Raw genomic sequence first — 14,539 nt, 5'->3', positions numbered from 1 at the left:
AGCTAGCTGTCAGCACAGAGCCTGATGTGGGGCTCAAACCCACGAACTGTGAGATCACGACCTGAGCCGAAGTCAGATGCTTAACAGACTGAGCCACCCAGGCACCCCAAATCTTATTTTTTTAAATGTTTTATTTATTTTTGAGACAGGGAGAGACAGAGCATGAGAGGGGGAAGGGCAGAGAGACAGGGAGCCACAGAATCTGAAGCAAGCTCCAGGCTCTGAGCTGTCAGCACAGAGCCCGATGCATCAGGACTCGAACCCACTAAGATAAGATCATGACCTGAGCCGAAGTCGGAGGCCCAACCGACTGAGCCACCCAGGTGCCCCTGTCATCTAGGATAATCTTAACTAAATAACAGCTAGTTTAAGTTTGTTAGTTTAATTAAAACAGGCATGTCTTTACAGTTCTTAGTACTAAATATAATACTTTTATTCTAGCTAAATTTACTAAAAGTCATATAAGCTCATGTTACCTCTTATAGAATTTGTCAGCAAGAAAGATAGCTTAATATGATGGTTGGCTGTTTAAGTCTCAATGAAATTTTTGTGACTAATGTAAACATAATTATTAAGAACAAGTAAATAAAATAGATGTAAATAAGATAAAAATTTATAAACTCTTCAATAATAATTATGCTTAATGGTATGTCTACTTAAAAATAGTTTCCAAAATCTTTTTGGTAACCTGAAACCTTAAACTTATACTAAGTGATGGATATTCATTGAATATCTAGATCATTTCCAAATAAGATAAAATATTGAAACAGTTACTGAATATTATCTACTTTGGGTTTCTTATTATAGAGGAACTGGAGATATTTGGGTATGTTAGTAAATATTTATGTGGCACATTGAAAAATGGACTGTTTAGAAGAATGTACTTCCAGAAATCAGAAAATGTATTCATATACTTGTCAATCCACAGAATGCTAGTGTAACAGCCCACATTGCTTATGTCGTAGTTTTCACTAGAAATTGAGGATTTGATTCTAAGTATTACAAATTCTAACCAATATATGTAATTAAAACTACTTACAATAAATGGTAGAGGAAACAAACATGTATGAAAAGTAGGTAAGGAAAGTAGAATACATTTTTGGGTGAGAAGAAATATACAGAGACCCAGTGGGCTCAGTCAGTGGAACATGCAACTCATGATCCTGGGGTTGTGATTTTGAGCCCCACACTGGGCAGAGATTACTTTTTTTTTTTTTTAAGTATGAGAAAAATAAAATAAAATAAAATGTAGGAAATATGGAAAACATAATTTTTGTCTTCAAGTAAAATGATTGTTTCAGAGTAAGAAAGAGGAAAATATAGGAAAAAGCCTAAATGGGTATATTTTTAAAAAGCTATAGATGGTTTCTGGAAACTGAATCATAGGAAAAGCATTTTATGTGTAGTCAAACCAGCTAAGATTGGAATAAATTTATTCAAGTTCTTAAAGAATGAATTTTAATATCAAAATTACATTGGTGCAAAATTAGAATTTGTTTTTCTACTGACCTGTTGAAGAAAGGACCTGGACCACTTTCTTACAGCAGGAACAAAAATAAACTCAAAATGGATGAAGTACCTAAACGTAAGACAGGAAACCATCAAAATCCTAGAGGCGAAAACAGGCAACCACCTCTTTGACCTTGGCTGCAGCTGCTTCTTACTCTACTAGACATGTCTCCAGAGGCAAGGGAAATAAAAGCAAAAATGAACTATTGGAATCTCATCAAGATAAAAAGCTTCTGCACAGTGAAAGAAACAGCGAAATCAAAAGGTAACCAACAGAATGGGAGAAGATGTTTGCAAATGACATAAAGGATAAAGAGTATCAGAGGGGTACCTGGGTGGCTCAATCAGTTAAGCAACAGACTTCAGCTCATGTCATGATCTCACAGTTTGTGAGTTTCAGCCCTGCGTCGTGCTCTGTGCTGACAGAGCAGAGCCTGGAGCCTGTTTCAGATTCTGTGTCTCCCTCTCTCTCTGCCTCTCCCCCACTCATACTCTGTCTCTTTCTCTGTCTGTCTCTCTCTCTCTCAAAAATAAACATAAAACAAAAAGAGTTTGTATCCAAAATCTATAAAGAATTCACCAAACTCAACACCCAAAAAAACAAATAATCCAATGAAGAAATGGGCAAAAGATATGAAGAGACACATCTCCAAAGAAGACATCCAGATGGTTAGCAGACACATGAAAAGACGTTCAACATCACTCATCATCAGGGAAATACAAATCAAAACAACAAATCAAAATACCTCACACCTGTCACAATGGCTAAAAGTAACAACTCAGGAAACAACAGATGTTGGGATTGTGGAGAAAGGGGAACACTTTTGCACTGCTGGTGGGAATGCAAACTGGTGCAGCCACTCTGGAAAACAGTAAGCAGGTTCTTCAAAAAATTAAAAATAGAACTATCCTATGACCTAGAAATTACACTACTAGGAATTTATCCAAGGACACAGGAGTGTTGATTCGAAGGGGCACATGCACCCCATTGTTTACAGCAGCACTATCAACAATAGCCAAAGGATGGAAAGAGCCCAAATGTCCATCAACTGATGAATGGATAAAGAAGATGTATTATATATATACAATGGAATGTTACTCAGCAATCAAAAAGAATGAAATCTTGTCATTTGCCACAACATGGATGGAACTAGAGTGTATAATGCTAAGCGAAATAAATCATTCAGAAAAAGACAAGTACCATACATATGATTTCATTCATGTGGAATTTAAGAAACAGATGAACATAGGAAATGAGAAGCAAAAATAAGATAAAGACAGAAAGGGAGACAAACTGAGGGGTGCTGGTGGGTTTGGGGGGGATGGGTTAAACTGGCAATGGGCATCAAGGAGGATACCTGTTGGGATGAGCACTGGCTCTTATATGTAAGTGATGAGTCACTAAATTCTATTCCTGAAATTATTATTACACCATATGTCAACTAATTTGGATTTAAATTTTAAAAAAAAAAGAAAAAGAAATAACCTATGTTCATCAATAGAAAATTGATAAAGCAAATGTAGTACATGGGGTTTAGCAAATAATGAGGAAGCTTTTTCTATAGTAGAATTATATTTACATTTCTATTTTAATATATTTGGCATACCTATATGGACTAATCCAAAATACATTATTCAGTGAAAAAAGTCTAGGCATGTCTTCTGTTTCTAAGTCATTTGAACCAAACCATCCCTCATTTTAAACTGGGAAATGCAGTGGAAGTATTCATTTTCTTACAGTAGCTTTTATTGCAACTTCCTGTAGCCAAAGAATTTGAAATCTTGAATGTAGATTAAGATAATCTCAGATTGGTATTGGTCTCAGACAACTACTGGTAGAAGCAAATAGAAAATTTTCTCCAGAGAAAGACTTAGTTACTCTATGCATCAAAAAATAATGCCTCAAGTAATTTTTCATGTGCAGTGTCCACAGAGTCAAATAAATCAGGCACACAAGAAACAAGATACTATGAGCCAGGACCTGCAGAAAGAAAAGACAACAGAAACAGAACTCCAGATACATGAAATATTAGAATTAACAGAGAGTTTAAAACAAATACCCTAATTATAATGAAAAATATAGAAGCTAAGCTTGTAATATTCAGGAAAAGTGATAAAAATACACAGTAAATTAAAAAAGAACAGAATTGAAATCCTAGAACTTAAAGATTTAGTGACTGAAATTAAGATATGAATGGACATGCTTAATAGAACATTACACAGAACTGAAGAGACTATTACCCAGGAAGACAGTAAGTAAAAATTGTACAAAATGCAGCACGCAGAAACAAAAAAGTCACAGATTAAATGACATTATGACTAGAGTGAGAAGTTCTAACAAATTTAAGAGCAGGAAGGAGACAATGTGGCAGAGACAAAATTGAAGAAATAATTACTGAGAAATTTCCAGAACTAATGGTACATTAGCCCACAGACTCAAGAAATTAGTGAATCCTGGGATGCCTGGTTGGTTCAGTGAGAGGAACATGTGACTATTGATCTCTGGGTTGTGAGTTTGAGCCCCACGTTGGGTATAGAGATACTTAAGAAAAAAAAAAGTATAAAAAGAAATTAGTAAATCCTAGACAGCATAAATTTAAAAATACATCATAGCAAAATGATAAAAACAAACTAAAATGGTGAGAGTGGACATTTTTATCTTGTTCCTGACCATAGGGCAAAGGCTTTTAGTTTTCCCCCACTGAGGATATTAGCTGTGGGTCTTTTATATATGGCCTTTATGATGTTGAGGTATGTTCCATCAATCCCTACTTTGTTGACGGTTGTTATCAAGAATGAATGCTGTATTTTTTCAAATGCTTTTTTTGGGTCGGTTGAGAGGATCACATGGTTCTTATCCTTTCTTTTATTAATGTTGTATATTACATTAATTGGTTTGTGAATATTAAATGAACCCTGCAGCCCAGGAATAAATTCCACTTGATTGTAGTAATTCTTTCAATGTACCATTGAATATGATTTGCTAGTATCTTGTTGAGAATTTTGTATCCATATTCTTCAAGGATCTTGACCTGTAAATCTCATTTTTAGTGGGCTCTTTGTCCGATTTTGGAATGAAGGTAATACTAGCCTCGTAGAATGAATTTGGAAATTTTCCTTCCATTTCTATTTTTTGGAACAGTTTGAGAAGAATAGAAATTAACTCTTTTTAAAATGTCTGATGGAATTATCCCGGGAAGCCATCTGGCCCAGGACTGTGGTTTGTTGGGAGACTTTTGATTATTATTTCAAAAATCTTTGCTGGTTATGAGTCTGTTCAAATTTTCTATTTCTTCCTGTTTTAGTTTTGGTAGTTTGCATGTTTCTAGGAATTTGTCCATTTCTTCCATATTGCCCAGTTTGTTAGCATATAATTTTTCTTAATATTCTAATAGTTTATATTTTTGAAATGTTGGTACCTTAACATTTGATCACACCTCTCAGTAATCTTAGAGTCTGATCAAAAGGGGAGAATTGTTAAAGTAACCAGATTAAACCCAAGGCAGAGTCATTCATGGTAAACCTCATGTTAGCAAACCAAAACTTCACTAAATTTCTATGCTGGGCTCTCCCAGAAAAGGAAAGCTTAAATCAGCCAGTCACTGCTTGTCTCCTCAGCATAAGTTACCTGACTTGGCTCTAAGATGTCCCTTTGCTCCAGATAAGGAAAGTAACCCTGCCTTAACCAACCAGCAAATGCCTAGTATAACTTCTTAGTAAAAATCTGTAAAAATCTCTCACCTTATACAGCTCTATGAAACTTTCTCTCTGCTAGGTTTGATGCCACGAAATTCATGAATCACCAAATAAATGCAATAAGATCTTTAAAATTTACTTAGTTGAATTCTGCTCTTTCAACAAATGATTTTAATTTATAGAGAAAAGAGTAGAAGAGGTAAATGAGAAATGAGGGGAAAGGGGCGCCTGGGTGGCTTAGTCGGTTAAGCATCCGACTTTCGCTTAGGTCATGATCTCGCAGTTCGTGGGTTCGAGCCCCGCGTCAGGCTCTGTGCTGACTGCCAGCTCAGAGCCTGGAGCCTGTTTCAGTCTGTGACTCCCTCTCTCTCTGACCCTCCCCTGCTCACACTGTCTCTCTCTCTCTCTCCTAGAAATAAATAAAACAAAACAAAAATTAAAAAAAAGAAATGAGGGGAAAAAATAATCTTGCTATGGGATTTTGTTTGTTTTTGTTTTTATCTTAGAATTTCATGATTTGGAGTAAAATTCTCTTTTAGGAACACATATGATTGCCTGCGGTCAAGGCTCTGGATGGGCCCAGAACCCAGAGTTGTTTCTGGCCCCTGAGGAGGATTTATATTGTATCCCAATAGTGTGAACAACGAAGCCCAAGGGTCCACTGAACAGAACATCCAAAATCAGTCCAGGGCCTTTGGGCTATTGTTTGGAGCAGGAATCACTGGGAACCTGCAATACTATTCATTCATAGGGCTTTTAACAGCCAAGTGTTATGTACTGAGAGATTCCATGAGGTATCACAATCTTTTGAGCCTGTGAGCTCCACGATACCTGGGCTGGGCCCATTTATTTCCCTGATGTAGACCCAGTGCCTAAGGCACCCCACTATACAATATATACACAATAGTTAACATGTGGTGTGTGTGTATGTGCATGTGTCTATACTGCTCAAATATTTGTTGGCTAAATGATAAAATAGGACCAAGTCTTGCAAAGGTATCACAGCTATTTCCTCTTGTTTTCTCAGGCTGCCATAACAAAACACCACAGAATATGTGGCTCCAGTAACAGAAATTTGTCTCACAGTCCTGGAGCTGGAGATCCAATCAAGGTTTGGCAGGTTTGGTTTCGCCTGAGAGAAACTTCTTGACTTGCTGAATGCAGTTTTCTCCCTATGCCCTCACATGTCCTTCCCTCTGTGTGTGCATCCCTGGTGTCTCTTCCTCTTCTTTTAAGAATCCCAGTCCTACTGGATTAGGGCTCCACGCTTTCAACCTCATTTAATATTAGTTACTCATTTAAAGACAGAATCTTCAAATGCAGTTACATTAAGGGTTAAGGCATCAACATATGAATTTGGGGGGTGGGATACAATTTAGTCCACAGCACTCCTCACCTGCAGGCCCCTCATCGTTCTTCCCCTTATATACCCCCTTCCTTCTCTTTCTCTCCCTCTCCACAGACTCATTTTCTCTTTCTCTATGGCTTTATCTCATTCATTCAAAGAAGTGGAATGTGCTGAGTTCACAGTGCAGGAGCCCCATGGTTTCGACTCAGACCTGTTTTACTTGGCTTCATGACAGGGGCTTTCCTGTGGGTCACCCTTCCTCGATTTGCCACAGTCCACATCACTTCTGTACAATGGCACTGGCCCCCTTGGCTCATCCTCAGGTGGGTCTGGCCCTATGGACATTCCAGATGGGAATCCCAAGATAGAGCCTCTGAGTCTCAAATTGTGCAAAGAATCCAGCCTGCACAGCTGGGCTCACTTGTGGCTGCCAACTGATCAGCCAGAGAAATCAGAGAAGAGGTCAAAGACAGGAACTTGTTTAAGAAGGGGCTTTGGTGGTTTGGAGGAAAAGAGTGGCAGAGAAACAATTGGTCCATATCTTAAATGAGATTCCCAGCCTTTCTTTGTCCCTCTCTCTGTCTTTCTCTCACCCAGGCATGTTTTAACCTCAGTAAAATGGTCTATTTTTCACATTGTTCTTATTTGGCCACTACTACACACAAGTACCCTATTAACACAATAGCACTGCCCATACTGACACCCAACCACTCACACACACACCCACTATGCACACATGCACACCCCAACAGGCATATGCTACACCACCTACACAACTCCACAACAATCCCAGTACAGACACCCTATAAGCACATGAATACTATTCACACCTATACATGCAATCACAACTCCTCACACACAGGATCCCACTAGACTCATACCCAACCACTCACACATAATTACACTGGATACCTTCCACTAAATATATACCTCACTACTCACAAACACTCATCAATCACATACACACACACACACACACACACCATTACATACAACTTCACATATGTATTATCACAGTACTCAGCACACGCAGTACTCACATATACACACCCCTGCACAAACTCTCACTACTTATATAAAATCCCACTACATACACACAAACCCCCTATACACACAGCTCACTACCTGTATATACATATGCACACAACCTACACACATGCACACACATTCCAAACATAAACCCATGTACACTCACCCACGCAACACTGTACATTGCTCCCTACCACAGAGACCTCATTATGCTATGCACACATGCACACATACACACACCTTCTACAGATATGCACACATACACTATGCATACACAACCTTCTTCACACATACATACCTCTATATGCACTCACGCACATATACTTTCACTCCATTATCCACCTCCTCCATATCCACACATACTCACCCACCTTATTACACACGTGCACACAAATCCAAAAACACACATATATAAGCCTCACCACCTCCTTTTCTACCATGTTGATGACAATTTTCTCCATATCCCAAGCCTCATATTCATGGCCTGCTTTTGGCTGCCCATCCTACCTGTCCAAATTTCATTTCTCACCGTCCTACTCATATTCCTTTCTCCAACCAGGCTGCTCAATTCCTTTTTTGCAGACCACGAACTCCTCCTGATTGCGGAACATTCACTGCCTGGCACTAAGTAAGGGTCCCCTAAATTTCTGTTAAACTGAATTCTCTCTCTGCAAATGTTCTCTCCCTTCTTTACTCAGATTAGATTATTTCCTTCAATACACTGCTTAAGATTCATGGACACTGCACAGTAACTCCCTTGTCTGATATTCTTCTGGGACGTGTTCATCAATTTTGTAACATACTCCTTGCTTACATACCAGGATGTCAAAACTGAAGCTATGAGCTAAGCAGAAGACATCAGATACCAAACTTAGTAAGAGGCGCCCTGGTAGAGTGTTCAAGGCAAGTTAGTTCAGCACTTGTTTCCTGACTTTTGAGCTTCCCCACCCAGTTCTCAAATATAAGAGTAGAGAAAGTGGAACTGGAGGTGGAAGGGAATTTATGGAGTTTTTGTGGAGAGAGATTCTGTAGCTTGAGTCTCATCCCCTGGGAGAGTGGTAGGGGAACGACCCCTTAACCTCAAACCTAAAGAGATGAAGTGGTAAAACTCAGAGAGGATGACACACACACATTTCCTGCAGAAAGCATTCAAGTTCAAGGGGCTATGGCATAGGAACCAGGGACAGTGGAGGACTGTGGGTATAATCTACATTTCACTGATGGTGGGGCAAAGACATAGGAGAGAGGCTGACCTGGAACCAGTTAGAGCCCTTCCCAGGAGCACTGCTTTTGAGAGGAAGGGGATGTCACTGGTGAAGGTCAATGGTGGAGAGGTCTGGCAGAGAAACAAAACCAAAGGGGCAGGCTACTGGAGAAGGGGTCCAGAAGCAAAAGCTGCTTGAGTCTAGCAGGGCCTCTGAAAAGCCCTGAAGTTCCTGCAAGGTAGTCAGGTGTGAAGCCTGTTGGCCCTGCAGGCTATGGACCCAAATTAGAACAGCAGCAAGCTCTGGCCAAGTGAGAACCTCTCTGTCCACCCTCCCACACCTCTCCTGTGCTCATGAGATGAGTGCAGAAGAAAAACATAGGGAGGCTCCAGTTAGCAAGCCCAGGCCTTGTGGAAGGGGGACAGGCAGACTGGGCAGTCCTGCGCTTGAACAAAAGTTGAAGTGTACACTATCCTGGGGGCTGGACCCTGTGCACATCTGAATCCACATTGTATTTGTGAATTAAAATAATTATAGGACTATTTCCAAGGAATTAACAGAAAAAGCATGGAGTTTTCATCTACTCTTCACCCACACTGTGCCCCACCTGTGTCAATATTAAAGGAACAATAGGTGGCAGAAAAATTTCCTTTTGATTACATGCCAGTGTCATTATTGTCTGGCACACTGGTTACATATACATCTCCTATTAAGTTTCTTAGTTTTTGTATCTATTGGTATTCCAAATGTGATCCTTGAAGTTTCTTTAACCTGCCACAATGTCCCACACTTTACTGGGGGCCATTAGTTAGTGTGTGGGGGCAAGCATTAGATTTGGTGGCCCTGGAAAGAGTGGGACTGAGTGTGGCTAGGCTCTCACACGGCAGGGCCTTGAATAAGTAATCTCACCAGCCTCAGGTTGGGCGCACCCACTGTGCTTACGTTGGCTCCAGGTTGTTTACTGTTCTTAGAGGGAGGGCTCAACCCACCAAATTCTCACAAAATTTGCTCATTCAAAGGAGTTAAATGTAACAACAGAGCTGTTTTCAGGGGAGAACAGTCCCATTTATCAGTGGACACAGTGAAGCACTGTATGTCTGTTTTTCAAAGTGTATCTTACTGTTATTTATTAAATCATCAAGCACAGATTTCAAGCTTGGGAGATATGTGAAAAGATTAAACATATGTCTCTCATTATTAGGAACTCAGCAAGTGGAATATAGGTGACATACACCAATAAGCCATAATAAACTAACTTTTAGATCACTTACAATTGTACAATTTGGGAGTATTTAGTACATTCACAACCAAACCATCACCACTATCTAGTTCCAGAATTATTTTTGTCATTCCAAAAGGAGACTCTGTACCTAGTAAGCAGTCACTCTTCATTCCCATTTCAGTAAAATCATGAACATAATTTCTTTAAGCCATTTTATCATCTTATCCATAAAAGGTCAGACTGACAATCCAGAAAAAAATCTTCCAAGAAATCCAATGGAAATAACAATATTGTCATATATGTCATATATTTGAAGACTGTTTAAAAATATGGTTTTATTCTGGCGGCGCCTGAGTGGCTCAATCAGTTAAGCATCTGACTTCAGCTCAGGTCATGATCTCGCCATCTGGGAGTTCGAGTTGCCGTGTCTGGCTCTGTGCTGACAGCTCAGGGCCTGGAGCCTGCTTCATAATTCTGTCTCCCTCTCTCTGCCCCTCCCTGGCTCACACTCTGTCTCTCTGTCTCTCTCTCAAAATAATAAACATTTTAAAAAATATGGTTTTATTCTGGCTAAATTTTAGCCCTAAATTTTCTTTTAGGGCTAAATTTTCTTTTAGCCTAAAATTTTTTGACGTTTATTTACTTTTGAGAGACAAGAGAGACAAAGAGCAGAAGCTGGGGAGGGGCAGAGAGAGAAGACACAGAACGAACCAGGCTCCAAGCTCTGAGCAAGCTGTCAGCACAGAGCCCGCTATGGGGCTCAAACCCCTGAACTGTGAGATCATGACCTGAGCCGAAGTTGGATGCTTGATTGACTGAGCCACCTAGGTGCCCCTAATTACAAAGAAATCTAAGAGACTATAACTTAGAAGTGATCCTAGGAACAGAGTTGTCAACCAAAACAAGATCTATGTCCGAGCAACGTTGAAGAGTCAGGAACACAGGATGAGACTCATCCATCATGAGAAATAAGCCAAAGGATGTCATATACAAGAATATAGAGAAAAAGGGAGTTGGGGAAGAGATCTTTAGAAATAAGCTGCATATTTGATTCAAAACAAAATTAAAAGGAAGAAAAATGCTGTAGGCATGCTGTAAATCTCCACCTCAAATGAACAGCATTTCTTAAATTGTCAATAGTGACTATGGGGTACAAGATTGGTTTTGTAGTCTTGCCCTACATTAAACACAAAATAGAACATCTTCCATATTAAGGTTAAAAAGGAAACACACACCTAATATTGCTTCTACCCAAACCCAAGTAAACCATAGTAAAGGAACCTAAACACACACACACATACACACACACCAGGAAAATAGGTATCACAACAAAATTTTGGAAGCTGGGAAACATGTAGACAAGTTGCAAACTCAGGAAGCTGAGTTTGGACCAACAGTGGGAGCTGCTGAGAAACCAGGAGGTACATAGCAGATTCCTCCAAAAATTTAGGCTACCAAAAATTTATACTACCAGATACCTCAAGCCTGAAGAAGGGTAAGGGGGAGTTGAATTAAGGAGGATGGGGTAAAAAATGTTCAGAATACAATCCCTGCCCCCATACCACCCTGAAGTCCTAACTTGACAGAAGGTGGTTGTTTCTCTAGAAAGTAAAAGAGAGGGTGTCTAAACTTGGGGGTAGCACATATAATTGGGCTCAAGTGCAACCAGAAACAGATATTAAGTGACCATATGAATACCACCTCCCACTTCCTTTCCACTCAATTCCTAGGTGCTGACCTCAGACTTCTACCCTTCAGTCAGAAGACTAAGCAATTCTTCTCTAGGAAACCAGACCAACCAAAAGGAAAGGGCTTAACACACTATCCTAGGGGTTCTCCAACTAACCACCTACCCAAGCACCCTATAGTGAAGGAGACTCCAAGTTGACAAGCCTCACCCACTTGGGCAGAGCTTCCGATCTGCACTTTCATCCCTCCTCTCTTATTCATGAATACCAAGGACTTCCAGGAAATAAGGAAAGCCTTTAATGTGAACAAATAGATCCAAAGAAACAGATTAGAGCAACTTGGAAGAAATAGTGGATTCTATGGATTCTTCAAAGACTTAAAACAATTTTCTGAGAGATAATATTCCATTCAAAACAAAAAGTGTTATTAAAAAGAAACAAAGCAAAGATCTTGGAAATTAAAAACTATGGTGACAGGAAAAAATCAATAGGACTGGAAGATAAAGTTGAAGAAACCTCCCCAAAAGTGGAACAAAATTACAGATGGAAAAATTGTAGAAAAGATTAAACAAAGCAGGTCAGTAGAGGAGGTCCATCATCTGAATAATAAGAGTTCCAGGAAAAGAAAGCAAGAAGAAACAGTGGAGGAGCAGCTTTCAATGAAGTAATTACATTTTCCAGGACTGAAGAACATTAAGATTTTGATCAGCAGGATTCAGAGTATCAAGCACATAGGGTGAAAATAGACCATCACCAAGAAATATAGTCATGGACCACTGGGGGAAAACTACAGTTCTAAGAGCTTCAAGAGAGAAGAAAACTGGTCACATAAATATGGCTGCTAGAAGACCCAAGAGTAATACCTTTGAAATTCCTAATGAAAATAATATCCAACTACATGGTGTTAAACTTATCAGTAACAGAAGAGAATAAAAGCATTTTCAGACACTTAAAATCTTAAACATTTTACCTCTCACACAAATTAAACATGGGAACACACAAGACAAAACCAGGAAATCCAACATACGAGGCAAAGGGAATCACAAGGATGGTGATATGCAGCAGAGGGAAATTAGAGTGGAGCAGGGGCAAGATCTCGCTCCATAGTTATGCTGACCTTCCCCTCAAAGTGAACGAAGGCACAGTGAAAGTCAATGGAACCATCACTTTTATTGATGATTTTAACAAGAACAAAGTGTATGTTATATGTAATGTTATAAATAACATATAAGTGAAGTTATATGTTCACTATAAGTGTACTTAATGGATGGTGATAGAAATTGTTTCTTTTAGGGGCGCCTGGGTGGCTTAGTCGTTTGAGCGTCCGACTTTCGCTTAGGTCATGATCTCGCAGTTCGTGGGTTCGAGCCCTGTGTCGGGCTCTGTGCTGACTGCCAGCTCAGAGCCTGGAGCCTGTTTCAGTCTGTGACTCCCTCTCTCTCTGACCCTCCCCTTCTCACACTGTCTCTCTCTCTCTCTCTCTCCTAGAAATGAATAAAACATTTAAAAAAAAAATTAAAAAAAAAAAAAAAGAAATTGTTTCTTTTATAGATTACAAAGAAGTTTGAAAGTGCTAAACCAAGTACCTCTGTAACTATAAAAAATCTTTCCTACAACACTTACTGAGTAGCCACGGGGTCCTGGCTACTACCAGATCTAAAATGTTTGTGTACCAGTGGGTTAGATGTGTATATGGAATCAGAAAACATCCATCTTTCTGTTAGTATCCAAGTGCAGTGTCCATTTGTGTCTACTCTTGGCTTTCCTCTATAACTCAGTCCTTGGGAGAGACTCCAGACAATTGAGAATTTAGGGCTTTGTAGAACATACCACCTTGGAAAAACTGAAAAAAAATAAAGATGGCAGGACACTATTTTTACATCATTTTTAAAATAAAGGTTTTTTTTTTTAAATGTTTATTTTTGATAGAGAGAGACAGAGTGCGAGTGGGGAAGGGACAGAGGGAGAGGGAGACACAATCCGAAGCAGGCTCCAGGCTCCTAGCTGTCAGCACAGAACTCGATGCAGGGCTTAAACTCACGGAACGCGAGATCATGACCTGAACTGAAGTCAGACGCTTAACCCACTGAGCCACCCAGGTGCCCCTGTTACATCATTTTTTTAAAAAATTTTTTAATGCTTTATTTCTGTGAGTGAGAGAGAGAGAGAGAGAGAGCGAGCAGGGGAGGGTCAGAGAGAAAGGGAGACACAGAATCCAAAGACAGGCTCCAAGCTTCGAGCTAGCTGTCAGCACAGAGCCCGACGCGGGGCTCGAACCCATGAACTGTGAGATCATGACCTGAGCCGAAGTCGGACATTTAGCCGACTAAGCCACCCAGGCGCCCCTGTTACATCATTTTTTTAATCTTGCAGAACATTATTCTAAAATAAAAACACTGTTAATAAAATCATAGGTCTATTCCAAGATTTCTTAATATCTTTTATAACATTCCATTCAGAAGGCAGAAAACTACCAGGTTTTTCTCTAAGGAAGGGTGCAAATGGAATGCAATACTGCATGAGTGCACTGAATAGAAAGAATATAAACAGGGAGGACAAGGAAACAATTCTTTAACTCTCCCCCTCCTCCTATAACTTTTGCTGAAGAACCACTCACTTGACATCCTAGAAACTGTCTTGCTGAGATCTGTCACTGTGATCTAGAAGCAATGAATCTTCTCCAGTTAGCATAACGAATGCGACACTGCCTACATTCATCCTGTGGGATAGCTAAAAGGACAAACCCTCAGCATCACACATTAATCTATTATAGAAATCAGCCATATAATTATTTTTCTGTCAAGATCCTCTAATTTAACATTTTTTAAGTAACTAAAATATA

Source organism: Hyaena hyaena, unplaced genomic scaffold (genome assembly GCF_003009895.1).
Source record: "Hyaena hyaena isolate Hyena2069 unplaced genomic scaffold, ASM300989v1 scaffold_1797, whole genome shotgun sequence".
Classification (NCBI taxonomy): Eukaryota; Metazoa; Chordata; class Mammalia; order Carnivora; family Hyaenidae; genus Hyaena; species Hyaena hyaena.
Note: the sequence above shows the minus strand (reverse complement) of the source record.